Source organism: Pan paniscus, chromosome 18 (assembly GCF_029289425.2).
Source record: "Pan paniscus chromosome 18, NHGRI_mPanPan1-v2.0_pri, whole genome shotgun sequence".
In the NCBI taxonomy this organism is placed as follows: Eukaryota; Metazoa; Chordata; class Mammalia; order Primates; family Hominidae; genus Pan; species Pan paniscus.
In genome coordinates this window covers 57,313,189-57,340,499 of record NC_073267.2, presented here as the reverse complement: position 1 = coordinate 57,340,499, position 27,311 = coordinate 57,313,189, and the positions used below count along the sequence as shown (strand labels likewise).

Below are 27,311 nucleotides of genomic sequence, written 5' to 3'. Positions count from 1 at the left end.
GATGAAGTGGTTAGGTAATGTCTTCAGTGTTTACCCAGAAGGAGGAGATGCCTGCTTTATCAATCGTTAGACAAAAAGGACTCCTGTCCACAAAGATTCACTGTTTCACAGCAAATTAAGGTGTTTTGCCTCAAACATTAGTGCTGGGAGATCCAAATCAAAGCCTGCAGCCCTGTGTTTGGATGTTTCTTATAAAGGTGCACTCAATAAATATTCATGCTATTCAAAGGCGTGAGAGCCAGAAAGGGTCACCTCAGCCATTCTCATTTTACCAGTGGGAAAACTGAGGTCCAAATAGAGGAAGTGACTTGCCAGAGGCTGCTCAGCAGATTAGGGAAGAACAGAAGGGGAAGCCAGGTCTTAGTCCAAAGCACTTTCCACAACAAATTCAAAAGTGACCTTCCATATGAATGGTCTAGTTTATTCAATATATTTGTGCTGAGCACCTTTGGATGAATGGTCTTTGGGTAAGTGCCTTAGACAGGTGCTTTATTCAAATAAATGTCCCGGGTGCTTTTGGGGTTTTTCTGACTCAGGAGCTCTGAAGTGGAGCCTAGGAACCTACGTATTATGTATTACAGCAAATGCCTCTGGGTTATTCTGGGAGCCAGGCAAGTTTATGGAATGCCAGCCTGCATGGCCCGGGGCATGGTCTTAACCAAAGCTGGGCAGGACCATCTCAGAGCACAGACTCCCAGGCTTCGCCTCCAGCGACACTTCATCATTATTTCACTGTACAGCAAATCCTCACTTCACGTCGCCAATATGTTCTTGGATGCTGCAACTTTAAGCAAAACAATATATAACGAAACCGATTTTACCATAGGCTAATTGATAGAAGTAAGAGTTAAGCTCATATGTTTCTGGTCACAGAAACGTCACCAAACCTCTAGAAAAAAACCCAAAACGCTTCTGATATTAAACACTGAAATAAATGTGAACTATCCATACATTAAGAAAGATTAATTAAAAACAAGTAAGATAATTATTTACCCAATTATTCCAGTTAAGGATTTCAGGAGCCCATCCCAGCAGCTCAGAGCACAAGGAAGGAACTGACCTGGCTAAGATGCCATCCCATGGCAAAGCACACACACCCGCACTCACTCCAAATGGGACAAGGAGACGCACTAGTGAGCCTCCCGTGCACGACTGGGATGTGGAAGGAAACCAGAGTATCCAGAAAAAATCACACAGGTATTGGAAGAACTTGCAGACTCCACACAAACAGTGGCCCCTGACGGGAATCAATTTCTTTTCCTTATCAACATTATAACAAAATGGCATTGAACAAAATGACATTATTTAAGGACCTGCTGTATTTCCAAAACCTTTCCTGGGTGAGCCTGATCCACACCATATGCTCAGGAAGTTCTGGCCTCGTTGTTAATTAGATCACTGCCATAGAGGCAGGGACACACCTGGGCTCAAGTCCCAGCTCCCCAATCCCCAGCTGTGTCACCTGGGGTAAAGTTATTTACCCTCTTCAAAACACGGGGGATAATAGCAATAGAGCCCAGCTCAGAGGGATGTTTTGAGGATTAAATGGCATGATATGTGTTGGGCCTTTAACACAGTGTCTGGCGTATGGACACCCAAAGAATGCTAGCTATTATTTTTATTTTATGTAGTCTGGGAAACCTATACTTATCCGATAGCCGAAGACTCCACATAAAGCTACAGCCTCATGAAGGTAAATAAGGTTGAAAGGGAGCATGTAACCAAACGTTTTGTACTGGACAGAAAAAAAATACAAAAACCTTATAAATCCGAGGCTGGGTATGGTGGCTCACGCCTGTCATCCCAGCACATTGGGAGGCTAAGGCAGGAGGATCACTTGAGCCCAGGAGTTCAAGACAAGCCTGGTCAACATAGTGAGATCCTGTATCTACAAAAAAAATTGTTTAATGAGCTGGGTATGGTGGCACATCCCTGTAGTCCAGCTACTTAGGAGGCTGAGGTGGGAGGATCACTTAAGCCCAGGAGATTGAGGCTACAGTGAGCCATGATCGTGCCCCTGCACTCCGACCTGAAAAAATCCTATAGATAGGGAGTTTCAATAATAAACTTTGACCAAAAAAAAGAATCTGTTCCACTAGGTGAAAACTTCACTCTTTTCCTCCACATCTAAACTCTGTCTTCCTATATATTCTCCCCAGCTGAGGGACAATTCCTAGCATGAGCATTTCAGTATAGGAAGAGCTTGGAATGACCTTTGCATTCAAGCACACATTGTGGATTTCTCAGAAAATCTCCAAATCTTCCAAGGTTACTCAAGCACACACTGTTGAACTGATGATGTTCTGAATCAGGCCACTTTTTTTTTAGCACCTTCCCTGATGAGAGGTTACCATGAGCCATCCATTTTGTTGTTCTGCAAAGAAATTACCCCATTCCAGGGGATAAAACTGTTTCAAAGGAGCTAAGAAAATAAACACATTTTCTCTGTATTAAAGCCTCTGCCTTCTTTGAACTTCTCATTTTTAGAGTATCTCCACTGATAAGGACAAATGTAATTTTCACCATCAGTGGATCTGAACAGACAATTACATTAAGGCAAATAAGACAGGGTGAGGCCAATGATGTGAATCACATTGTATGCATCTCATGTGCAAACAAAACTCTCAGATAACAATGAACACCCTCGAAAAGCAGTCAACTTTTTTTTTTTTTTTTGCATCTAATCAGGGCCCAATTTGCATAAACATTTCTTTACCTACCACCTCCACAAAATCAGTTACTGGCATTTGGAGATCTGAGAAGAGGGGAGAATTCAGTCAACATTTAAGACATTTTCCCTAAGGGAACTGCTCAACTCCCTTAGGAAGGGCTTACAGGTGCCTGGCAGAAGCCATGCCCTCATTGCTGCAGCAGGGCAGGTTTACAAGGCACTCTCATGCGCGTTCCCTGATTGGTCCTCACCACAATACTCCAAGCTTGGAAATTCAGATCGTTTCTTTTCTTTACAACGAAGAGAAACCCAAGATTACAAGTGGTTTCATAGGAAATGGCAGGACTGGGATTGAAGTCTTACTTTCCTCTGGAGAAGCCTAGGTTTGCCTCTGAAATCTCCATCCAGTCAATGAGTATCAGCCAATCCAGTAGATTTGCAATGGTCTGATGCTGCTCTTACTCCCAAGCACAGAGGGAGACACTGGTTTAGAGCTCTGCAATGAAACAAAAACTTGGAAAGGGGCAGCAGGAACTGAGCTCAGCCCTGCTGAGATTACCATTTTTGCAAGTGACGTTTGAGCCAGCCAAGTGCGGGAAGCAAAAGGTTAGGCTCACAGAAGGAACTCCGTGTTGAGCTTTTGTGTGCAGGAGAAAGGGAAAGAAATGATATTCAGGAAAGGAGTATGACGGAGACCATGGGGAGGGTAAGACAGGCCTGAAGCACATGTAGAGAAAGGCAACGGCCTGCTCCTTAAAGCCTCCCTAGTGCCTTGGCACCAAACAGAACAGAGGTCCAGGCAGATGTGCCTCGGAAAGGAAGTTGGCGGCTCGTGGGGTATTATTCGCAGGCTTCAACAAGCATGGCACTCAATGTTTGATGAGGGCCTTGGGTGCTATCCAATGTGGGGGTGCACTGGTGTCACAAAGCTAAGTGAACTCTCCCAGCCCACCCTCCACTCCTTGGCCATTGACTTGCTTCTGTCTCCCCCTAGCTGCTGATGTGGGTGGTGGAGGGCACTGATGCTACTTCTCTGTGTATGGGGGCAAGCATGGCACAAGAGGGAGGAAGGGATGAAGGTTGAGGTTTGCAGAATGGGTTTCTTTGGGTTTCTCCAGAGAAACAGATAGCCCATTAAAGGGTTCAGCCCTACGTTTTGCTACTTTATGCATCGTTCCCAGGGAAAAAAAAAAAAGAGACAGAGAGAAAGAGAGAGGAAGGATGACCATTATTGGTGGGGGAAAACAGCTTGCAATCCATGACCTAGACATTTACTGGGGCTCCATCCAGCTCTGAGGCTCTAAGATTTTCCCCTTTCTACCAAAAATGGACCTGCTTCATTTCTCTAGCCTAGTGTTTTCTTGCAGTGAGGTAAAATATCAGCAGGTATTTTATATGGTACTTGAAAAGCATTATTTTGATAGTTATGCATTTATTTTAAAGTATTGTCTCATGTTTACAGCAACTGATGCTGGATTTGCATTTATGATAGTAATATGAAATGTCTTTTTAAAGTCGATTTATTTACACCTTTAAACAATGAGTTGCTTTCATTATTGAGTAATTATTAAGGAGTAGCATATGTCTAACATGGCAATGGCAAAAAGCATGGCATCTGATTCAGAAGAGTTTGGTACCTGCTGTGCCAACCCAATTGGTGGAGTCGGCTAAGCACTGGCATAGAAGCCAGTAGAGTACCCAGCAGGACACCCAGACCCACCCCGTCTCATAGCAAGTCAATAGGAAACAATGGCTACTGCACAATAATTCACAACTGGCCATGCATGGCTCCCATCCCAGGGACAAGGACAGGCTAAAGACACAAGATATAACAGGTGATGGCAAAGCAAAGGCACTGCCCACAAAGGGTAAAGTTGGGGAAGACCCATGGTCGGGGGGAAGGGATAGGACCCTTTCTGAGCTTGTGTCCAACCTCTGCCCTCTAGCCTAGCTGGTCTATATCATCCTATATCCCCGCTGTTTACTTTCACCTCCTTATTTTTATGTTTCCCATGACTGAAATGGCCTCTGCTCTCCTGTGTGTATTTCAGAATTCAAGTCCCACTTCCATAAAACCTTCCCTGAAACTCCAATAGCATAAATGTTCTGGTGCCTCCCTTTGGCAATTTCCATGCTCTGCCCCATATCGCTGCACCCTGCCTAGAGATGGCAGGAAATGCGCCCCATTGACGTTTGAGATGATTTAAGGGTGAGCTGACTCAGTCTTAAATAACATTAAATCACAAAATGAGAAAGTCACTCCCTTCTGCTTCTGCTTCTGCTTCAGTGTGTCCGATTAAATCAAGAAGAAAGTCTCAGCTTGGGAGTAACATGTCTTTAACAACCACAACATTTGCTAATCTCCCCTTTTAACAAAGAGCTTTGGATGAGAACCCTCATCATGTAATAGTATTCGTCCAGAACTTAACATTATTTTGTTTTCTATATATGTATATATTTTTTAACTAAAGCAAATTATTCTGGGTTTTCATTTGAAATGGTGATTTTTAAATCGATGTCTTTAAATAAAAATCTAGTCAACTGGAATAAAATATTAGGCAGTGGCACATAATGCAGCTCCATGTAAGGTGCTGTTGTGTGGACATGGAAAACATTGGGAAGGTGCTATAGCAATGACCAACATTCAGAAAACATGGCAGCTTTTCTATGGGTACAGTTAATCTGTTCATCTCCACATAGCACAGATTGACTGGGATGCCAGGAGTGAGAGCCTGGCATCATCCTGTCCTGGCTTGTTGACCCCATCCTCCATCAGCTAGACTCTGTCATCCATAGAATAACAAAAAACAAGCAATAAGCAAAAACACCAAATAGCAGCAACAACAACAACAAAACAGAGAAACAAAATACACTGGAAGGGGACTGAAGACTCATAGAACCAAGAGGAAGTGTGAAACTAGGGCAACACAGTGACCTCTGAAGACCAAAAAGAGGGAGCATAGGAGTTTTCTGTGGGGCGCACCCACCACTACCGTGAAAGAGCCCTGACTGACTATCCATTGGTGTGTTCAAAGTCTGTTGAGAGTGTTTGACTGACTGAGCTCAAGTCACAAGCTGGTATGTTGCTACCAGGGGACAGAAGAGGAAAGCACAGCCCCTCAGCTCCCATAGCTAGTAGCCAGGCACTGCCTCCTCGCAAGACCACACTCAGTGGGGATTTCCTCTAACGAGGAGGGCTGGGTGGATGCTTAACAGCCCAAACATGACAAATGTTCACAAACACACACACACACACACACCTGCCTATGCTGCATTTCATCCCTGCTGCACTACCTAACGTACCTCCCTCTCAGTTATCCTCTCTCTCGCAAGTATATTCAATGTCTCCCTCTGATATAGTTTGAACGTTTGTCCTCTCCAAATTTCATGTTGAAATATGACTTCCAATGTTGGAGGTGGGGCCTGGCAGGAGGTGTTGGGGTCATAGGGGTGGATCCCTTATGAATGATTTGGTGCTACCCTGGTGGTAATGAGTGAGTTCTTGCTCTATTAGTTCGTGTGAAAGTTGTTTGTTTAAAAGAGCCTGGCCTCTCTCTTGCTCCCTCTCTCACCATGTGACACGCCTACTCCCCCGAGCCTTCCGCCATGAGTAAAAGCTTCCCGAAGTATCACCAGAAGCTGAGCAGATGATGGTTTTATGCTTGTACAGGCTACAGAGCTGTGAGGCACATAAACCTCTTTATAAATTACCCAGTCTCAGGTATTCCTTCATAGCAACACAAAACAGACTAATGTACCCTCTTTACTTGCCTGTTCCCTTGAGCCTGTAAACACGTTTGAATCTCTCTTATCTTTAAAATCCCTCCTTTACCATACATTACTTATAACCTATTCCCTAAGAGTTGGAAAAGTGGTCTTCACTCACCACCTGTACTTCCTCACCACTCATTCACTGCCCATCCCACTGCAGTCTGACTTCTGACTCCCCAGCCCCGGCACTTCCCTGAAGCTGTATTTTCCAGGGTTAACAATGAACATCAAGTTATTCAATCTGAACAGTACTCTCCAGTCTTGAGGTCCTTCGGGTGTTGATCACTCCCTGTTTTTCTGAAACACTCTTCCATCTTGGCTCTGAGACCCCTCACATCCAATTTTTCATTCAGTAGATGTATATGGATCACCATGACTCACTAGAGCAGACACTGTGGTCATAACTGGAGATACCATAATAAGTAAGTTGGCCAGGGTCCTGTCCTGAAGGCACTGAGAACCTAGTGGGAAGACAAGCAACTAGGCCAAGGCCATAAAGCCCGACACTCAGAGGTGGTACTCAGCAGTGGAGTGGGTTGGATTGTTGTCCCCAATTCTTCACTTCCTTCCTATGATGAAATTGCATGCCCATGACCTCTGCCTTGTGAATCTGTACTATGGAGTCTGCTTTCCTGCCCCGCTGACTTTGAGCTTGGCCAGGTTCCTTGCTTTGATCAACAGAATGTGAGCAGATGTGACAAAGCAGAGGCTTTCTATGTGCTTACAGCTAGGCTTGGCCTCTTGCACTTCCACCACCTGCAAAAATAAGAGCATGTCCTAGAATGGAAGCACATCCTAGAATGAGAGACACGAGGAACAGACCTCATCAGCTGCAGCCTGCAGCAGAGCTGCCCCAGCTAGTGCCCCATGATGGGCAAAAAAATAAAATATTTGTTGTTGTGAGACACTGAGATTGTCAGTTTTCTGTTATATTAGCATTATAGCAGAACCCTGACTTTTTGTGTCGGACTGCTGACCCTCTGAGAGCACAGAGAGTGGGATCTAGCCTTACAGGGGTTGATGTGAGAAGGAGGTGTTGATAACTAAGCTGAGTCATGAAGGATGAGTAAGAGTTGGCCGAGAGAGTGGGATGGGGGGCAGAGGATTGTGGGGAGTTCCAATGGAAGAAGTAAATGCACTGAGATGAGAGAGGAGCCAGTAGGCTTGGAACAGACTCACTGTTCACTCTAGCTGGAGCGTGGAGTGCAGTACCTTGTTCCTCTGCTTCTCTGGGCCATCTCAGCACCTCCTATGGCTGTCTTTATCATCTTTGTGCTGACCTCCTGATTTTACAGCTCCAACTCAGACTTCTCTGAAGCTCCAGGATGCTTCAATGGGGCTCTCAAAGTCAACATGTCAGCAAGTCCAATATTGACCTTCTTAGACCCCTTACACATGTTCTTACTGTGCTCCTGATCTCAGTAACAACTTCTGCCCCAACCCTTGCCAGTGCCAAGGCCAGGAAGCTTGGCCTCCTCCTGGAGTTACTTAGTTCCCCGCTTAGCTCTACATCCAATAGGTTCTGTCTAGTTTACCTTCTTACCTCCCACACCTGCTCCTGACTTTCCATCCCTCCTTCCACTGTGAATTGCCACAGTGTTACTGGACATCTTGACCTTGTTCCTAATTTTATTGGAAATCCTCTGATATCACCAATAGTAGGATGCATGTTAGTGACTTCTAATGTATACATTTATCAAGCTGAGAATTTCCCTTCTATTCATAGCTAAGACATTTTAAAAATAAGGAATAGGTGTTAATTTTGTAAATCATTATTTTCCTGAATTGATTTAAATAATCACATTGTGTTTATTTTTTAATGAGTTAATGAGATATCCTGAGCCATCATAAACCATACTTGGTGATGATGTAACATTCCTTTAATTCAATCCTTAATTTTGTAGAGGGACGGGTTCTGTTACCATTCCCGTGTTGATTTCTCCCAGTCAACATCTCCAACTCAGACTTTCTGCATTTATGTTCATGAGGGATATTGACATATCTCTTTCTTTGTAATATTATGTAATATTACATGACATATTTTAGTAATATTATTAAAAACTCATACAATAGGTTAGAGCCTTTTAATCATTTTCTACAATCCAGAAATTGTATGTGTATGTGTAAGTAGGTAGGTAGATAATGTTTACAATATGGAAATTATCCATTCCTTAATGGCTTTATAGAACTCACTTATTAAATTACTGGATCTAGGGTTAATTTAATAAGTGAGTTCTATAAAACCATTAAGGAATGAATAATTTCTAGGGTTATATCTTTGATTGCCTCTTCAATTGCTTGCATGATTATTGGTCTTCTCAAGTCTTTTCGTAAACTCTAGTCAATTTGATTTTATCAATCAAATTTAATGAGTTTATTTTCTACTTTATTAACATACATTTTTATTAACTTTATTTAGCCTTTTTACTTTCTTTGGTTTGTTTTGTTACCTTTTCTAGTTTTCTGTGTTGAAGATGAGCTCATTAATTTTCAATATGTCTCTGCTTTCCATTGTATGCACTTAAAGCTATATATTTTCCTCTGAGTACCACTTTGGCCACCTCCCATTGGTTTTGATTTGTGGTGCCTCTATGGCATTTATTTAAAATGGCTTGTAACATCAATTTAGCTATTTTATATGGCAAGCCACTTCAAATTGTTTTTTGGCTCCATTTGGACATTTATGTCTTCCACATATACAGGTTGAGTATCCCTTATCCAAAATGCTTGGGACCAGAGTGTTGCGATTTTTTTTTTCAGATTTTGGAATATTTGCATATACATAATGGGATATCTTGGGCATGGGACCCAAGTCTCAACATAAAATTCATTTATGTTCCATACACCTTACACACATAGCCTGAAGGTAATTTTATATAATATTTTTAATAATTTTGTGCATGAAACAAAGTTTTGACTGTGACTCATCACATGAGGTCAGGTGTGGGATTTTCCACTTCTGTTATCATGTCAGTGCTAAAAAATTTTTAGATTTTGGGGCATTTTGGATTTCAGATTTTTTGATTAGGGATGCTCAACTTCTACAATAGACAGAATAGTTTAAGTTTCCTACTGTGGTTTTAATTGAGATTTTAAAATTGAGAATTTATAGTTTAATTGGAAAGAATTAATGAGATTACCTAAGAATATAGTATATATCTCTACTTGTTTAGATCTTTTATGTCCATCAGCAAATTTTAGTATTGCTTTTACATAAGTCTTTTGCATCTTATTAAGTTTGTTCTTGCTATTGTGAATGGAGCCTTTCCCCTTTATGTCTTCTAATTGGTTATTAATGATATATAGGATAACTAACAATTTGTACTTGTGACTTTCGTATTTTACTACATTATTAAACTCAGGAGAATTAATAGTTATTTGGTTTATTCTCTTGGATTTTCTAGGTAGGCAATCAAATCACCTGCAAACTATTACACAAAATAGGTGTTCAATAAATACTTGTTGAATGTCTATGCTTATCTTCCAGGAAGTGGAGACAATCTTGTACAATTTAGATGTCCTCTAAGAGCCTTGCCCTACAGAAATCTCTTAACAATCTAAATTTTTTCAAAGAAATCTTTGTACCTTTGTGATTTATTTTACCACATCATATTAGCTATATTCTAGGCTTAAGTAATTTAGAAGAATCAAAATATAAACAATTCACACACAGCATTCTCACAAATATTAGGGTCCCAACAGCAGATACTTGCATATTTCTGAAAGGTCTTCCACATCAAATCTATGCCTCAAGAGTGGGAGTGGCACTCTCCTTCCACTTTGCAAAAGGACATTGAGGGAAAATGCCCTGTCTTCCTCTTTAAAAGCACAGACTGACTTCTTGGCTCTACCAGCCCTTGCACACTCAGACTCTTCCTACAGAGAATGAGAAGAGAAAAGAAATGCTGAAGCTTGCCTTGGTGGCAACACCTATGCAGGAGGACTTGAAAGATTCAAGAAAGGCAAACTATCCTCCCAGAAACAAATTTGCTTTTTCTATATTTGCTTTAAGCAATCCAAACTTAAAAAAAGCAATGCGGTCTAGGGAGAAGAAAGGAGGCAGGAAAATGAGCCCTTTGAAAATTCCTCTAGAGAGCCAACTATAGCCTATTGATATTAACACACAGTACCTCTACCCTTGGATGCTTTTGGAAAGCCATGGCTGACTCTCGGGAGCCCCGCTGTGCACGGTTCTTTTGAATGTTAGGAATAAAACCCACAGCCTCTGAGTCAGGCAGAAAAATGCCCATTTTCCTTTGTGCTCACACTTTCAGAGGAAGCTGCCTCGGGCAGAGAAAGGAAGAAGGAAAAGGATGAGAATTCTTAACAATAGGCAGTTCCTTGGCAAGGAACATCCTTTTTTATGAATCTTGCAAAGTGAAGGATGAACAGAAGACAATGAAGTGAAACTCACATCCATCTTGAGAAAGTATATCTTTCTGAGATAGACTCAATTACTGATCCTGCGTGTATGGTGACTTGCAGCTGTTTGTACCTAAAGCAGCACAGTGAAAACAACAAAGAACCTCGGGTCTAAACAGAAAATGACTAGAGGGAAGGAAGACTTCACAAAATTGGAAGAAAGGGAAATAAGTGCCTCAGCTATTCCCTTAGGTACATGAGGCTGCTTACTGGAAATTCAGACTTGGCCTTGGACTTGAAATACTCACCAATAGGCTTCCTGAATGGGACTGGACTTACCAAGCAATGCCACGCTTGGCCCTACTGCTCCATATTGAGTCCCCTGAGCTGTGCTCCTTGTTTGCCATGATCTCCCGTTCCCCATTAACTTGCTAACTTCTGCGAGTCTTCACAGTCAGCTGAGATGCCACTTCCTCCAAGGACCCTAATCTCCCAGCCCCTGTGTCTGTCTCTAGCACAGCACCTATCACAGCAGATTCTAATTGTCTGTTCAGTGGTCTATCTTTTCCCAGTAGACTTCATGTCAGCTGGCATTGAATACTGCTCACCTGACACAGTGCCTGGTATAATACATGGTAAGAACTCAATAAATATTCATTGAATGAATGAATGAGCAAGGTATATAGACCAGCACAGCATTCCCAGGGGCATTAAGTTACCCTCTTGCCCTAGGGCTGCATTTCTGTTTGAAATGAAAACATTTTCAAGGTTAAATATATTCTTGGAGCCACATTTAATTGGCTGGCTTCCCGGACACTAAATCATTTAGTTTCAGGAGGAAGAATTTTTTTCCCTTGGCAAACATTTCCTAAAGAAAAGTGGATGAGGCAACTGTCAGAAGAAAATGAAGCATTGCTGTGAAGCTGCAGAGGTGTCTAAATACTGCCAAAGATGTCCCACAGGCTTGCCCACTCAGGGAATATCTATAAATATTTTCTGCAGTTAGCCTATTAAGATAAAATTATCTTGAAAACACTTTCTAAACATTAAGTCACAAGTGTTTGCTAATAATTCGAGGAAGGAAGCCCTTCCTTCCTCTCCTTTCCAATACAATCGGATATGAAGGGTGCCCTTCATTTCACGACTCCATTTGAAATCTTTGCCCTTCCTTTTCACCTCTGATAAGGAAAGGCAAAATAAAATAGTTAAACTTTAGAGTTTGGTTAAAAGAATCTTTCACTCAAGTCAGGGGCTGCCATAATAAACTACCACAGACTGAGTGGCTTAACAACAGAAATTTATTTTTTCACGGTTCTGGAGGCTGGAAGCCTGAGATCAAGGTGTGGACAGTGTTGGCTTCTGACACCTCTGTCCTTGGCTCTGTAGATAGCCACCTTCTCCCTGGGTCTTCACATAGTCCTGTCTCATACATGTCTGTGTCCAAATTTCCTTCTCTTGTGAGGAACCAGTCGTGTTGGATTAGGAGCCACTCTAATGACTTTATTTTAACTTAACTACCTCTTTAAAGACCCTATCTTTAAATACAGTCACATTCTGAGATACCTGGGGTTAGGACTTCAACAGATGAATTTGGGGGGACAGCCCATAACAGCAGGATACAGTTTATTTCCTCAGACATTTCTGGGCAGGAATGGAAGACACAGGATCACAGACTCATGGACAACTTTTTTTCCAGAGTAAAAAGCTATCACCTCTTGAAAACCCAAGAAAAATGAAACCTGTCCATTCAACACTGGATGATCTCTAGTGGGAAGTGCCAAGATGGGAAAAGCAGTGATTTGATTCTTCTTTGGCTTAAATGACCCCACTCCCCATCTGTGTAGAAATGAGATCACTACAGACTTTCTTGGACTTCTATTCTAGTTTCCCCACCTACCTTTTCATTTCCAAGGTGACCAAGGACAAGGGTGGGAGTTGTCAGGGACTGATGAGGGTGGGTCCTTCCTGCCCTTCCCCAGGACTGGGATGCCCTTGTTGTGAGTGCATCACCTTCCTCAGGATTCAGGGCAAGGGCAGGAGGTTGTTCTTCTCTAAGGGAGAGAGAACAGGATGAAAAATGACTTTTGGATGCTGCAAACCACATCTGCCCTGACTTTGATTAAACATGCTGCTGACTGCCTTTAGTAGATAAGCAGTGTTTAATAAGATAGGCTAAACGTGCCATCACTCTTCACCTAGCCATAGAGATTTTTCTAGGCAGATGGGAACGCAGGCTGTCAGGAACATCACTTACCCTCATTTTGGCAACAGCAGGAAGACCTGGAAAGAAGTGTCAGAAGCGCCCGGGACAGGACCCTGCAGTGGACGCCTCTGGTTATTTCTTGTGCCCTGTCTCATTTCCCCCTTATTTTGCTCAGAACATTCTGATTTTCCTTTGGGGAAAATCCCTGATGTTCTTCCTACTGAGAAATTGCTGTGGTTCCTGTCCTTTCCAAAATCAGTAGGGTTATTTATTTCCTCCTAATTACCTTTGATTCTGTGAACTAATATAGCTCCCACCCAGGCTTCTGTCTCCACCTTGACTCATTCCAAAGACCTGTTTGACATCTCCATTTAAATATTTAGCAGGCACCCGAACTCCTAATCTAACCCCTGGTCTCTCTTGCAAACTTGTTCTAGCCACAGCCATCCCCATCAGCAGATGGCAACTCTGTTCTTGCAGTTACTCGGACAGAAACCTTGGAATCACCTGACTCGGGCTTTCACGTTCTACATGCAACCTGCCAGGAAATTCTGTGGACTCTCCCTTCAAAATCGATTCAGGACCCAACTTCTCTCACCTCCCAGCCACCATCACCTCCTGCAGGATTTACCTCCTGGTTCTTCCATCACTTCCTACTGTCTGCTCCCCCCAGAAACAAGAGTGTGTCTTCCAAAACAAAAATCAGAGCATGCCTGCTGGACATGGTGGCTCACACCTGTAATCCCAGCACTTTGGGAGGCCAGGGCAGGCGGATCACTTGAGGTCAGGAGTTGGGGACCAGCATGGGCAATATGGTGAAACCCCGTCTCTACTAAAAATACAAAAATTAGGCAGATGTGGTGGTGTGCACCTGTAATGCCAGCTACTCGGGAGGCTGAGGCAGGAGAATAACTTGAGCCTGGGAGGCAGAAGCTGCAGTGAGCTGAGATTGCACCACTGCACTCCAGCGAGCCAAGATCGCGCCACTGCACTCCAGCCTGGGTGACGGAGTGAGACTCGGTCTCAAAAAAGAAAATGAGAGCATGTCAGTCCTCCATTCAGACCCTGCAGGCACCTCATTTGATTCAAAGTAAGACTGAAAGTGCCTGCCACAGCCCTCAGGGGCCATGTGATATCAGGCCCCTTTCTGCCTCTCTGACCTGGCCTGTTGCCACTCTCCCAGTTCAATCTGCACCAGCACATTGACCTTCTTACTGCTTCTAGAACACACCAGCATGTGTCTGCCTTCGGGAGCTCTGGCTGACAGCTCTTCACCCAGAGACCCCATGGCTAACCCCTCACCAACTCAGGTCTCCCCTTCCCTGGATGGCTGTCCAACCACTCGGGCACTCCTAATACCTTTGCCTTTGCTCAGCTTTTGTTTTTCTCACATATCCCATAGCTTACAGTAATTCCCCACTTAACACTATCCATACGTTCTTGGAAACTGCAACTTTTAGGCGAAATGACATATAATGAAACCATTTTTACCATAGGCTAATTGATATAAACAAGAGTGATGTTCCTACAGCATATTTCTGGTCACAGAAACATCACCAGTCTCCTAAATAAGGACCCAAAACACTTCTGATATTAAACATTGAAATAAATGTGATCTATACATCCATTTAAGAATGATTAACAAAAACAAATACGATCATTATTTACCCAATTTTTAATTTTTGGATTACGGCTGCATATGAGTTGTACATATTTATGGGACACATGATGTTTTGATGCAGGCATGCAATGCCTACTGATCAGATCTGAGTAACTGGAGTATCCATTACCTCAGATATTTACCATTTCTTGGTGTTAGGAATATCCCAAGCCCACTCTTTTAGTTATTTTTAAATATACCATAAATTATTATTAACTATAGTTAATTAATTATTAACTATAGTTCCCCTTTTGTACTACCAAATACTAGATCCTATTCATTCTATTTACCCAATTTTTGGTGAATCAGTGAGTCCCAGTGGTCATAGTCATAGTGGGTTAAACCAGGGAATAAATGTTTGCAAAGCAAATGTCTCAGGAGCACCTCCAGCCACCACAAAGTTCACAAATAATCACAAATATGGCAGGCTCACGGAACACATTCATGCCACATCATTTAGAGTCATGCATTTGTGGGATTATCATTGACCTTACACAATTTTTATTTTACAATAATTTGCATTCATTCATTCATTCATTTATTCATTTCCCAACTCACTTATTCCAGTTCAGAGTCGCAGGTGGCCAGAGCTCATCCCAGCAGCTCAGGGCACAAGGCAGGCACCCACTGTGGACAGGACATCATCCCATCGCAGGGCACACTCACCCCCACACACACTCATTTCGACTGGGGCCATTTAGACACGCCAGTGAATCCCATGTGCACAGCTTATGAATGTGGTAGGAAACAGAGTGCCCAGAGAAAACCCATGCAGAAATGGAAAGAATGTGGAAGACTCCACAAAGATAGGGGCCCCGGCCTGGAACTGATTTCTTTTTCTTATCAATGTTATAATGAAACTACATTATCTGAGGACCTGCTGTACTTGCTTTTTCTTTATTGTTTACTGTCTGTCCACCCACACTTCCCCTTCCCCTCCCCCTTGCTGAACAAGAAACCAAGTTCTACATGCACAAGGATCTTTGTTTTGTTCTCTGAAGTATCTCAGCACCTGGAATTGTGCCTGGCACATATTAGGTGCTCAGTAAATGGTTGTTAAATGAAAAAAATAATAAAGCCCATATCCTTCCAATGAATCCCTCTTACTCAGTTTAGCTCAAATGTGCTACCATTGCTTGAAAGCAAAGCCCCCAACTGAGAGAGTGCCCTTCTCAGCACACCATGACTACAAAAGAGCCTGCTATACCTTTCTGCACTAAGAAAAGGATCAAAATCAGACAGAAAAAGAAAAAATACAGACTTCCTGATTGTCTATATATAAATTCAGCTGGTCCTTTTGGCTGCCTGTGTTAGTCAGGGTTCCCTAGAGGGACAGAACTAATAGGATATATCCATATATATGTATACATCCATATATACATACATACATATATGTATATACATATGTGTATATGTATATACATATGCCGGTGATGACACGTATATACATATCCATATATACATATACATCCATATGTATATGTATGTATATATACACATATATAATCATATATATACACACATATATGTGTGTGGATATATATGCATATATATCCACACACATGTGTGGATATATATGCATATATATCCATATATATCCATATATATATCCATATATGTATATATCCATATATATAAGGGAGTTTATCAAGTATTAACTTACATGATCACAAGGTCCCACAATAGGCCATCTGCATGCTTGAAGAGCAAGGAGAGCCAGTCAGAGTCCCAAAACTGAAGAACTTGGAGTCTGATGTTCGAGGGCAGGAAGCATCCAGCACGGGAGAAAGATATGGGCTGGAGGCTAAGCCAGTCTCGCCTTTTCACATTTTTCTGCCTGCTTTATATTCGTTGGCAGCTGATTAGATTGTGCCCACCAGATTAAGGGTGGGTCTGCCTTCCCTAGCCCACTGACTCAAATATTAATCTCCTTTGGCAACACCCTCGAAGACACACCCAGAAACAATACTTTGCATCCTTCAATCTGATCAAGTTGTTACTCAGTATTAACCATCATGCAGCCCTTGTGGGTGGAAGTCAGTAGGAAAGTCGCTTGACCCAGGGCCAGGACACCCAGCTGTGCCTGCAGATCCTGCTGCTTCTGGAGGTGTGGCTTTGGGCATCACTAAGCCCCCCTGGACCTCAGTTTCTTCATCTGTAAACCAGATCTAAAAACCCCTATGCCTCAGGGTTGTTGCGAAGATTAAATGAGATCCTGAGTATCTGGGACTCTGAGGAGAGTCCCCACACTCCTTACAGTCAGAGCAGCTCTGCGTTGCAAGGAAGGATTTGGACTCTGGGAGAGGCAAACCAGTTCAAATCCCACCTTCGCCACTTACTGCCATGCAGCCTCGGGCACATCACCTGGCCCCTCTGCGCCTCCATTGCCTGGTCTTTAAAAGGGGGATAATTAGCACAGCCTGTATCCAAGGACAGTCATCGGGATTGCTGAGTCCATGCCTGTGTTTTATCCCAGTGCCTGGCACATGCAAAGTGCCCAATAATAATAATTTGTTGTTGCTATTGCAGGGGCTCAATAAATGTCATTTCCCTCCTCAGGACGAGAGCCTTGGCACCTGAGCCAGATCATTCATTTCTTTTTCTCTTTTGATGCCAGTGATGACACATAACTTGCCCCAACAATGTAGCTCCCCGGGAAGATTTTGATGGGATAACAAAAATGTGTTTCTTGGGCTTTCTACAGCTACAGCCCTAAGACTCCTGTCATGGAACTGTCAAAACAAGCCTGAAACATGCATGGGCTTTCTGCCAAGTCCTCTTGGAGAGGGAGAGATGTAGCATGCACTCCTTTCTTTCTCTCTGCACTGTCCCTACTCCCACCCACCCCAATCCTTCTGCAGCAACACACTGTGTCAGCCGTGCTTGAGTGGTTTGGTAAAACAGGGCTCATTTTAGCTCCCTTTGGCAGAACACAGGGTGGTGTGGAGATGGCCTGAGAGTAGAGGCACGTGAAAATGGTTCAGAAATGCCTGGGAGATGCCATCGGTTTGTACCAGGTGCTAGACGCTAGGGTTATGGCTGCTGTGCCCTCGTGGCTGACTTTGAGTCATGGCTTGTGAAACTCTGCATGCTGATCAGGAATCAGAGCAACTAAGGACAGACAAGGACACCCATCTACCTTGAGTCAGGTCCTTCAGAGTGATCTGAGATGCCAAGGGCAGCAGGTGGCTGCCAAACCTTATTGCCAAATTGTCATAGCTCCTTTGTTGTTTCTGGTTTTGGTATCAATCTTGTAAAACAGAGACGCTCCTGCTTCCTAAGGTCTTGGAGTCAGGAATTTGTAAAAAACAATTTCACTTCAAGCTTCCACAAACACACTGTTTCCCCTGCCTCTGCTTCCTTGTTGTGTCCAGGAAGGCGGTACTATCATACAGTTAACCCTCCACATGAGATAAATAGGAATCTTTTGAAAGCCACTGTATTCCATCCATAAATTATCAGCTGTACAGATGCAGACCTCTGGCTGACACAGAAATCACTCCTCCAAATCCCCACCATGTATAGGCATTTAGAAACAACTCATTGTACTTCACTGGTCCCCTGTTTCCCTTTAGAGAGGTTTATAGTGGTCAAGACTCTTGGGTACAGATGACAGAAACCCACCTGAAATTGACCTAAGGATGAAAGAAGACATACTATTCCCATGATAGAAACACTTGGGGGTAGTTCAGCTTCGGGCACAGCAGGATCCAAATGTCAAAAAAATATTTCCAGCCAGCTGCGGGGGTTCACGCCTATAATCCTAGCACTTTGGGAGACCAAGGTGGAAGGATGGCTTGAGCCATGAGTTTGAGACCAGCCTGGGCAAGATGGCCAGACCCTGTCTCTACAAAAATAAATTAGCCAGTCATGGGTGATGTGTGCCTGTAGTGCCAGCTACTCAGGAGGTGCAGATGGGAGAATGCCTTGAGCCCAGGCATTCCAGGTTGCAGTGAGCTATGATCGCACCACTGTACTCCAGTCTGGGCAACAAAGGGAGACCCCATCTCACTCTGTTGAGCTCGCATATATATATATGCGCATATATATATATATATAGCTGACACACATATATATATATATATATATAGCTGGACATATATATATATGTATAGCTGGACATATATATATGTGTGTGTATATATAATGATTTTATTACCTACATCTTAACATCTTACCTACATCTTACCAGTTTAGCCTCCCCAGGAGAGTGAGGTTTGCTTTACTAATATTTCCAGCAAAAATCTTAGCAAAGGATGGCCATGTCTCTGAGTGGCCCTACCCGTGTCTCATGCCTATCCAGGACCCAACCTCTGTGGCTAGGGGTATATCCTTACACGATCCCCATGTTAATAGCTGTTATTGACTACTATGTGCCAAGTCTTTAACTATATTATCGCTCATCTCACAACAAAATGAAAGATATCTATTTACTATCCCCATTTTTCAAGTGATGGAACAGGATTAGAGACGTTAAATAACTTGCCCAAGTTCACATCCCCCAAATGGAGAAACTAAAATTTTGGCTCAGTTCTCCAGGACTCCCTATCAGAGTGCCAAAATGGCCCATCTCCCTGCAGCTGCAGAATAAGTGAGCTGTCTCATAAAATGTGCATTCATTCCATAGACATTAATTAGGCACTGCTCTGTGCAGTCACAGGTTATGACTGGAAGATTCCTGGGGCATTTCAGCACTCCAGGCACTAGCTTCCTCAAGCCCCATATGGACCCCTTCTGGAAACCCACCTGGTAATAAATAGTAGGACCCTGGTCTCTTGAGAGACACATGGCTCATCTGGTAATTCTGGGTAGTAGAACCTTTCCAAAGAGGAATAAGTCACCATTTGCAACTTCTGCCCTACCTGTTTGACTCACTCTCAAAAAGTCTACCATCTAGGTAAGATAAAAATAAAAAGGGGGTCACAGACCAAGTTTGCTTGGTCCCTATATTTTTTTCTGAATTGGATTTGTTGCCAATACTGAAAAGATAGGACTAGTATTTCACATTCAAAGCCATGTTTCCGGTTTCTTCTAAATATATCAAATGTGGCAGCATTGAGGCCAGATTCTTACATGGCAAAGGTCAGTAGGAACTGACAAGATGACTGGCTGTTGCTTTGGGGTGGGGCATGTGCTCTCCGGTTTGCCCTAGTCCCTTTCATTCCTTATTGCCTTACACCAAGGCTGCCTTACTCATCGACTTTACCTGCTGAGTGAGCAGCACAAATGCAGTGTGAAACAGCACAAAAAAGAGGCAATGAGCATGCAGAGAGAGGAGCAATGAGCTCCCCTGGGTGGAGAAGGGGAAATGAGAAAGAGGCCCCAGCCTTAAAGGAGGAGTAGGGTTTTAAATATCAAAGTTTCTTCACACGTAGGGTGGATTATTATTGGTAGAGTGGAGCACTGTGGGGAAGGGATTTGCCAAGGTGAGGGATGAGCATGGGGAAAGCTACAGGCAGAATGTCCACCTAGTGTTTGGGGAGCCCTGCCCGCAGAGGCAGTATGTCAGGAGGTCACATAATGGAGAACAGGCAAGATAAAAGACCAGCTGGACTGGATTCTGCAGCGGCCTCACCAGCCCACTGGGTCCTCTGAACACGCGCACACACACACACAGGAGCTCATGGGTCCAGAGGTGCACTAGTGCCCACTGGGCCCTAGGGACCTCCAAGTGGGCCTGGGGCTGGGAAGCTGTGCTCCAGACTCAGGCATACCTCGTGCTCCCCATGAATGTGATTGTATCCTCCACCATCCTGGTGGGCATCTTGACCCATCCTGCAGGGGTCAGGGCCTCTCGCTGCTCCTCCCACCATCTTTAACACCTGCCACCCTGGCTGCTCCTGAGCCAGCCTCCTCTCAGAACAGGGGCTTGTCCCCAGCTGATTCTGGGTCCCAGAGTTCTGTGTTGCCCTCCTTGGGCTGGGGCCAGTAAGGTACACGAAGGGAGGGCAGGGAAGAAACAACCATGTGCCCAGCACATCTGGTGCTTCCTCCAGCCCCACTTTGAAGGTTGACATCCCTATCCTGACTCTCCAAGGAAGAGCCTGAAGCTCACAGAGGTTGATGACTGACTGCAGACAAGGCCTCTCAGCATCCATCTCATCCTTTGTAGCATAAGGATCATGTACAAGTCTCCCAAGTTTTTTGTGAAATTTAGAAATAGTGTGTAAAGTGCTGGCCTGGTGCCTTGTATGCATTCATTAGTTAAAAATAATTAGTGAGCATCTATTATACCCCAGGCATAGTGCTTGGCACTAAGTTACAACACTCAACAAGGCAGACTGTAGAGAGTTACAGTCAGGGGTGTGTGTGTGTGTCTGTGTTGAAATTCTGTGTGTGTGTATGTTGGGGTTGTGTGTGTGTGTTGGATGTGTGTGTGCTGGGTATGTGTGTGCTGGGTGTGTGTGTGTTGGAATTCTGTTGGGGGTGTGCATGTGTGTTGTGTGTGTGTGCTGGGTATGTGTGTGTTGAGATTGTGCTGGGCTTGTTTGTGTGTATGTTGGGATTCTGTGTGGTGTGTGTTGGGATGTGTATGTGTGTTATGGTTGTGTGTGTGTGTGTTGGGTATGTGTGTGGTGTGTGTGTGTTGGGTTTGTGTTGAGGTTGTGTGTGTTTTGGGGTGTGTGTGTCGAGATTGCGTGTGTTGGGGTTGTGTGTGTGCTGGATGTATGTGTGTGTTGGAGGTGTGTGTGTGTTGGAGTTGTGTGTATGTGTTGGGGCTGTGCATGTGTGTGTACTGGAGGCATGTGTATGTTAAGGTGGTGTGTGTGTACTGAGTGTGTGTGTGTGTTGGGATTCTGTGTGTGTGTGTTGGGGGTGCATGTGTATTGGGGTTGTGTGTGTGTGCATTGGAGGGGTGTGTGCGTTGGGGTGGTGTGTGTGTGTTGGAGGTGTGTGTGTTGGGATTGTGTGCATTGGAGGTGCATGTGTTGGGGTTGTGTGTGTGTGTTGGGGTTGTGCATGTGTGCACTGGAGGTGCGTGTGTTGGGGTTGTGTGTGTGTGCGTTGGAGGTGTGTGTGTGTTGGGGTTGTGTGTGTGCGTTGGAGGTGTGTGTGTCAGGGTTGTGTGTGTGTGCATTGGAGGTGTGTGTGTTGGGGTTGTGCGTGTGCACGTTGGAGGTGTGCGTGTGTTGGGGTTGTGTGTGTTGGGATTGTGTATGTGCGTTGGAGGTGTGTGTGTTGGGATTGTGTGTGTGCATTGGAGGTGTGTGTGTGTTGGAGTTGTTTATGCGGGTGCGGGTTGGAGGTGTGTGTGCGTTGGAGGTGCGTGTGTTGGGGTTGTGTGTGTGCGCGTTGGAGGTGTGTGTTGGGGTTGTGTGTGTTGTGTTTGTGTATGTGCGTTGGAGGTGTGTGTGTGTGTTGGAGGTGTGTGTGTTGGGGTTGTGTGTGTACGTTGGAGGTGTGTGTGTGTTGGGGTTGTGTGTGTGTCTTGGAGGTGTGTGTGCTGGGGTTGTGTGTGTGTGTGCGTTTGTGTGCTGGGGTTGGGGAAGTGAAGAGAATAAGTGACCATATACCACACAATGGAAAGGTGGCCGCGGTGTTTTCGGAAGGATGGCAGCATGTCCCAGGGATAATATTGGATTTGGGAGTTCCGGGAGGATGTGCCATCTCCATGTGTTTACAAAACAAATTCAGTGTGGCTGCACGAACAACGTGCCTTGGGGACAGGAGAGAAAGGAGGACAAAGAAGAGCGTGGGCTTAGACGGGGCCAGGTCAGGCGGGACCTCACCTACCGCGTGAAGGGGGTTGGTTTTCATTCCGAGGGCCCTGGGCAGCTGTGAGGGGGAGGAAATGAAGAGAGACAGGAGGTTCCATGCAGTAACCTCCCAGCTGGTCCTTTGGCCCGCCACAGTTTATCTCAACTCTGTAGGCAAAGCAATCCTGTTAAAACGTCCATCGGATCACACCGCGCCTCTGCTCAGCACCCTTCAATGGCTCCCTGTTTACCTCTGCATAAAAGCCGAAGTTTTCACAAGGCCCCGAGTGACCCGGCCATTACCTCCCTGCTCATTTCAGGCAACCCCACTCACCACCCCACTAAATGAGATGACCCCAGCCACAGTGGCCTGGCTGTTCCTGGAATGACAGGTTTCCCACTTAGGGCTGAGATGGAACAGGGACCCCTCTTAGGGCCTGCTGCACCCCTCACCCCCACCCTCACTGCCCAAGTATGAAAATAAAGGAAAAATATTTAGTTCCTTCACGGGAGAGTCCAGGCACCCAGCTAGCCTTGAGGAGTAAAGGAGCCACCTGAGAAGTGAGGAGAAATGCAGATAGATCCCCACCAAATGGATCCACTGGCACACAGACCTCAGACCAGGGGAAACCAAGACAAAGCTCTGACCACCTGATCTTTGTTCTCAATTTCTTCCTGAGGGGCCTGGAGGAAGTCACGCCCACGGATCAGATCTTACCATTCCTTCTGCCGACCCCAAGATTTTAGAAAAAACTTCGCTTCCTTAACCAATCACAAATCAGAGTCTGAACCCACCTATGACCTTTTAGCCCCATGACTTCAGATATCCCACCTTTTTAGGCCACACCAATGTGTAACCCCCATGTGCTGATTTATGATTTTACCTGTAACTTCTGCTTTCCTGAAATTTTTCCCTGCCTGAAAAAACCCTTGCATGCAAGCCATCAGAGAGGTCAGGTCTTAAGTGTGAGCTGCCTGATTATCCTTGCTTGGCGTCCTGCAAATGAATGCCCCTCTTTCTCTCACTGCAAACCCTGAGTGTGGACGTTTGGCTTTACTGCACCAGGTAGGAAGACTCCATTCAGCTCCACCCTGGCTGAGCCTCTAGAAGGAATGCTCTCTTCTTCCCTCATCACCTTTACATCTTTGCTCAGATTTTACCTTCCCAGGGAGACTTACGATGACCACCTACTTTTTACTCAAAATTGCTCCCCACGGTACTCCTAATCCCCCCCTTTTTTGTATCTTGCTTTGCTTTTTCTATAACCCTTATCTCCTAACATATTGTCCATGCCCTCTAGCCAAAACCCACCAGGAACACATACGCAGCTGGGTTGTTTTTTTGGGGGCGGGGTGGGGGGTGGGGTGGAGAGGACAGGGTCTCACTGTTGCAGTGAAGGAGATCACATACCAGGGGACCTGAGGCTGCCTCCCTCATTGCAGTCATTGCAGCGTGCAGCGGCACCTGTGCTCCTGGCGGCCCTTGCCTGGAGAACATTGACAATCCTATGTACGTTACTTGTTTGCTATGTTTTTCTTCTTGTCTTCCCCTTCTAGCTTCATGGAGGTAAGGATGTTTTGACTGTTCCGTTAACTGATCCAAGTGCCTAGAACTATAATCACAGCAGAAGCCCAATTTATGTCATTTGCTGAGATGGGGAAGCCTGGAAAATGAGCAGGGTTTGCAGGCTGGGGCAGAATTAGGGAGGAATTGATAAGCTTGAGCTATTTCCAGTCACGGAATCATCGGTTCATCTTCCTATGTCAACCTCACCTACCACTCAGCATTGATCATAGCCCTGCCCTCGCCACCCCCCACCACAGGCATGCCTCAGCCCTCAGTGAGCCCCTTAGCAGCAGCACGTGCAGCACCATTAAAACACACCCCAGGTGCCGTTCTAAACACAGCTTGTCTTAACCGGTTGGCACTCCTGTGATTTTTAGAGATGAGGAAACTGGGCAGGGCATGGTGGTTCACAACTATAATCCTAGCATTTGGGGAGGTCCAGGAAGGAGGATCACTTGAGGCCAGGAGTTTGAGACCAGCCTGGGCAACATAGCAAGACCCTACCTCTCCAAAAAAAAGTGTTTAATGAAAAAAATGTATTTTCAGAGGTGAGGAAACTGAGCACAAGAAGAATAAATAAGTTTTGAGCAGCCAAGCTGGAATTTCAGTATAGATCGTCCAACCCCAGAGCCTAAACCTCTCAGAGCATTTCATGGCCATCAACTTAGATGCCAAGAAAGGAAGATGGGGTGAGGAGATGCGGCAACACCAAGGCAAACTTGATTTGAGGTGTAGCAAGAGGAGATAGTTTTCTTTCTGTTAGGAGGAGGCTGTCTGCAGCAAACACTGCTCTGTGTCTCGTGGGAAACCCCACAGGCTGCCCAAAGCCCTCACAGATGCCCAGTCCCATTCAGGCCTGACTCGTCCCATTGAGTCAGAAGGGTCTGGTGCCTCTGACACGATGCATCAACTGGGGCATTCATAAAAATGAAAAAGGAGCCAAGCCCGGCCCTTTTCCCCTATCAAAGGAGAGCAGCAGAGATCTGAAAAACAGGGTGATTAACTCCACCAGACACTCGAGTTGCCATGGATACTACCGACCAGCATGACATCTCTTCTGCCCCTTGGTTCTGAGGCTGCCTGTGCTCTTCAGCCCTGGCAGAGAGAGTTTTTCTCCTCACTTCCCCAAAACTGGTTCTAAAAGCACAAAAGGCATTTGAGGACTCAGAGCAGGGGAGAGCTCACTCCATCCCATGTCATCTTTTTCAAAACTACATTTTTCTATCTCTGTTGCACGTCATGTTAGCTGTATTCATGCTAATGGGAGATTGTGTGTGTGAGTACAGCTGTTCTAGAAAGTATGTATCTACTCTACGACTTATGATTAAATGCCTTGGAGGTCTGGAGAGAACTAAGAGGCAAATTAAAGAGTTTTGTGGTTTTTTTTTTTTTTTTTTTGGCAGGGGGCGGGTGCAGGGGAACAGGGTCTCACTCTGTCGCCCCGGCTGGAGTGCAGTGGCATGATCATAGCTCCCTGCAGCCTCCAACTCCCGAGCTCAAGTGATTTTCCCACAGGCACAAGCAACTGTGCCGAGGTCCATGAACCCTTGTGTCTGGGAATATGTCTATTATAATGATTGTCACTGGTGATCTGGACAGCTATATTAAAATTACTGTTATCGGTAAAATGAAACCTAAACTTTGCCACTAAAGTGAAGTGCCCATATACGTCCAATCCAAGGACAGTGACTGATCTTTGTGTCCAGACTCAAGCTCTTACAAAAAACTGTGCCAGTCACTAACATTCTCAATAAACACTCATCAGATAATCATATTTGAGAGCTGTTTTTAACTTTTCAAATACTCACCTCATTTGAGCTTTACAACTAATGAAATCAACAGTAAGTAACAACTGTCTAACCCCGGCCAAAATCAGTAATATTAATTATAATCATTTTTAAATGCTACAGTGGGAACATATTTGAAATGCACAATCCAAGGTAGATTAATGGAAGGACAGAGGGATGACAGGTGGAGACGTATGTGAACAAGAAAATACAGCAGAATGTCAATAGTAGAATGCCTAGGTTGGACAAATTTCGAAGGTCCTTTCATTCCCCCAAATTCTATGTTTTTATATTGATTTTCTAAGTATTTTTCAGATACTCTAAAATGAAGATAAGTTAACATTGGTCAGCTAAGATCAATTTAAGGTTAATCTCTGCAGCAACTCAGAACTGATCCGAAATTTATCAGTCAGGGGCTAATGTATGCTGTGGTAGCAAACATCACTAAAATCTTGGGGCTTAAAACTACAGAGGTTTATCTCTTGCTTACACGATATAGGAACCACAGATGAGCTGGGGGCTTTGTGCCTGCATCGCTATTGACACTGTCCTCTTTGTTGTTCTCTTCCAGGGCCCAGTGAACAGAGCCCCTGGACATTGCCGGAAGGAAAGGAGAAAGCCCAGCAAAGCACACAACGTATCAGGCTTTTCATGTGTCATTGGGTGAAAGGAAGTCACATGGGCCAAGGAGGGGAAGCAGGTGTCATCAGAGCAGTTCCACAGTCCTCTAGGCACAGTAACAGGCATGCTCTTCTGTCCTTCTCTCCTTTTAGATTGTAAGCTACCCAAAGTCCATCTCCATGGGTTTTTTTCCTTATGTGCAAACTACCATATGACAGGTGTGCCTGACAATAACTCAGGTATAGCTGAGAATGATCCTGTAGTCCAAGAATGTTGGTTCTGAGCTCTGAACTAAGGAATCTGGGAGCTGCCAACCCAGAGGTTTACTCCTTATCTATGGAGCATAGGTGAACCCCTGGCCCATTTCTTGGAACAGCATGTGCGGGGAACCAAGGCTCTTTGTTTTGAGCTAGGTGGAGGTGGCCAGGTAGAGGTCGCCAGGAAGAGGTGGCCAGGTGGAGGTTGCTAAGCAAAGATTGCTATATTAACTGGGTGCTTTTTACAAACCATAGTGGTTACCCCATTCATCCAGCCACTCCTGGACTCCCTGTATGTTTAAGTTCCCCAATAAAACTTATGTCTTGCTCACTGTCTCTGGGTCTTTTCTTCAGCCTCTCAGACACGGTGCCCTCCCTGGGCTTGGACTCAGTGGGGGTACTACTCCACTACTACAATGCCCAAAAAATGCCCACCTCTCTTTCTGACACTCAGTAAACATCTGCCATTGGCAATGATTGAGCTTCTAACATCTTTACCCTATGAGGAAAAGCAGCTCTTTTCTATGTATGATACCCTTACTTTGCTGGCTCAAGGATGGTGTTCAGGGTGGGTCTTAGAACCTGTGGCACAAAAGCCTGTTGTTGTTTTCTTTGCCTGGTGGAGATTTGAGGCTCAGCAGTAGGAGGGTCTCTCTTTCTGGAGGCTCTCAACCTGATGCTTTGTTATTGTGTCTCTGCAGCAGGGAGCAGGGAA

General features: G+C 44.6%; 1 long non-coding RNA gene across 1 annotated transcript in view; it reads left to right on the top strand.

Annotated features, from left to right (window-relative positions):
* LOC134729357 (uncharacterized) overlaps nt 1-26,925 on the top strand; it is a 36,784-nt gene extending 9,859 nt beyond the window's left edge. Inside the window, exon 2 of the long non-coding RNA XR_010110360.1 lies at nt 26,290-26,925. This is a non-coding gene — a long non-coding RNA (uncharacterized LOC134729357). The remainder of the gene's footprint in view (nt 1-26,289) is intronic.
* Nucleotides 26,926-27,311: the final 386 nt, after the last annotated feature.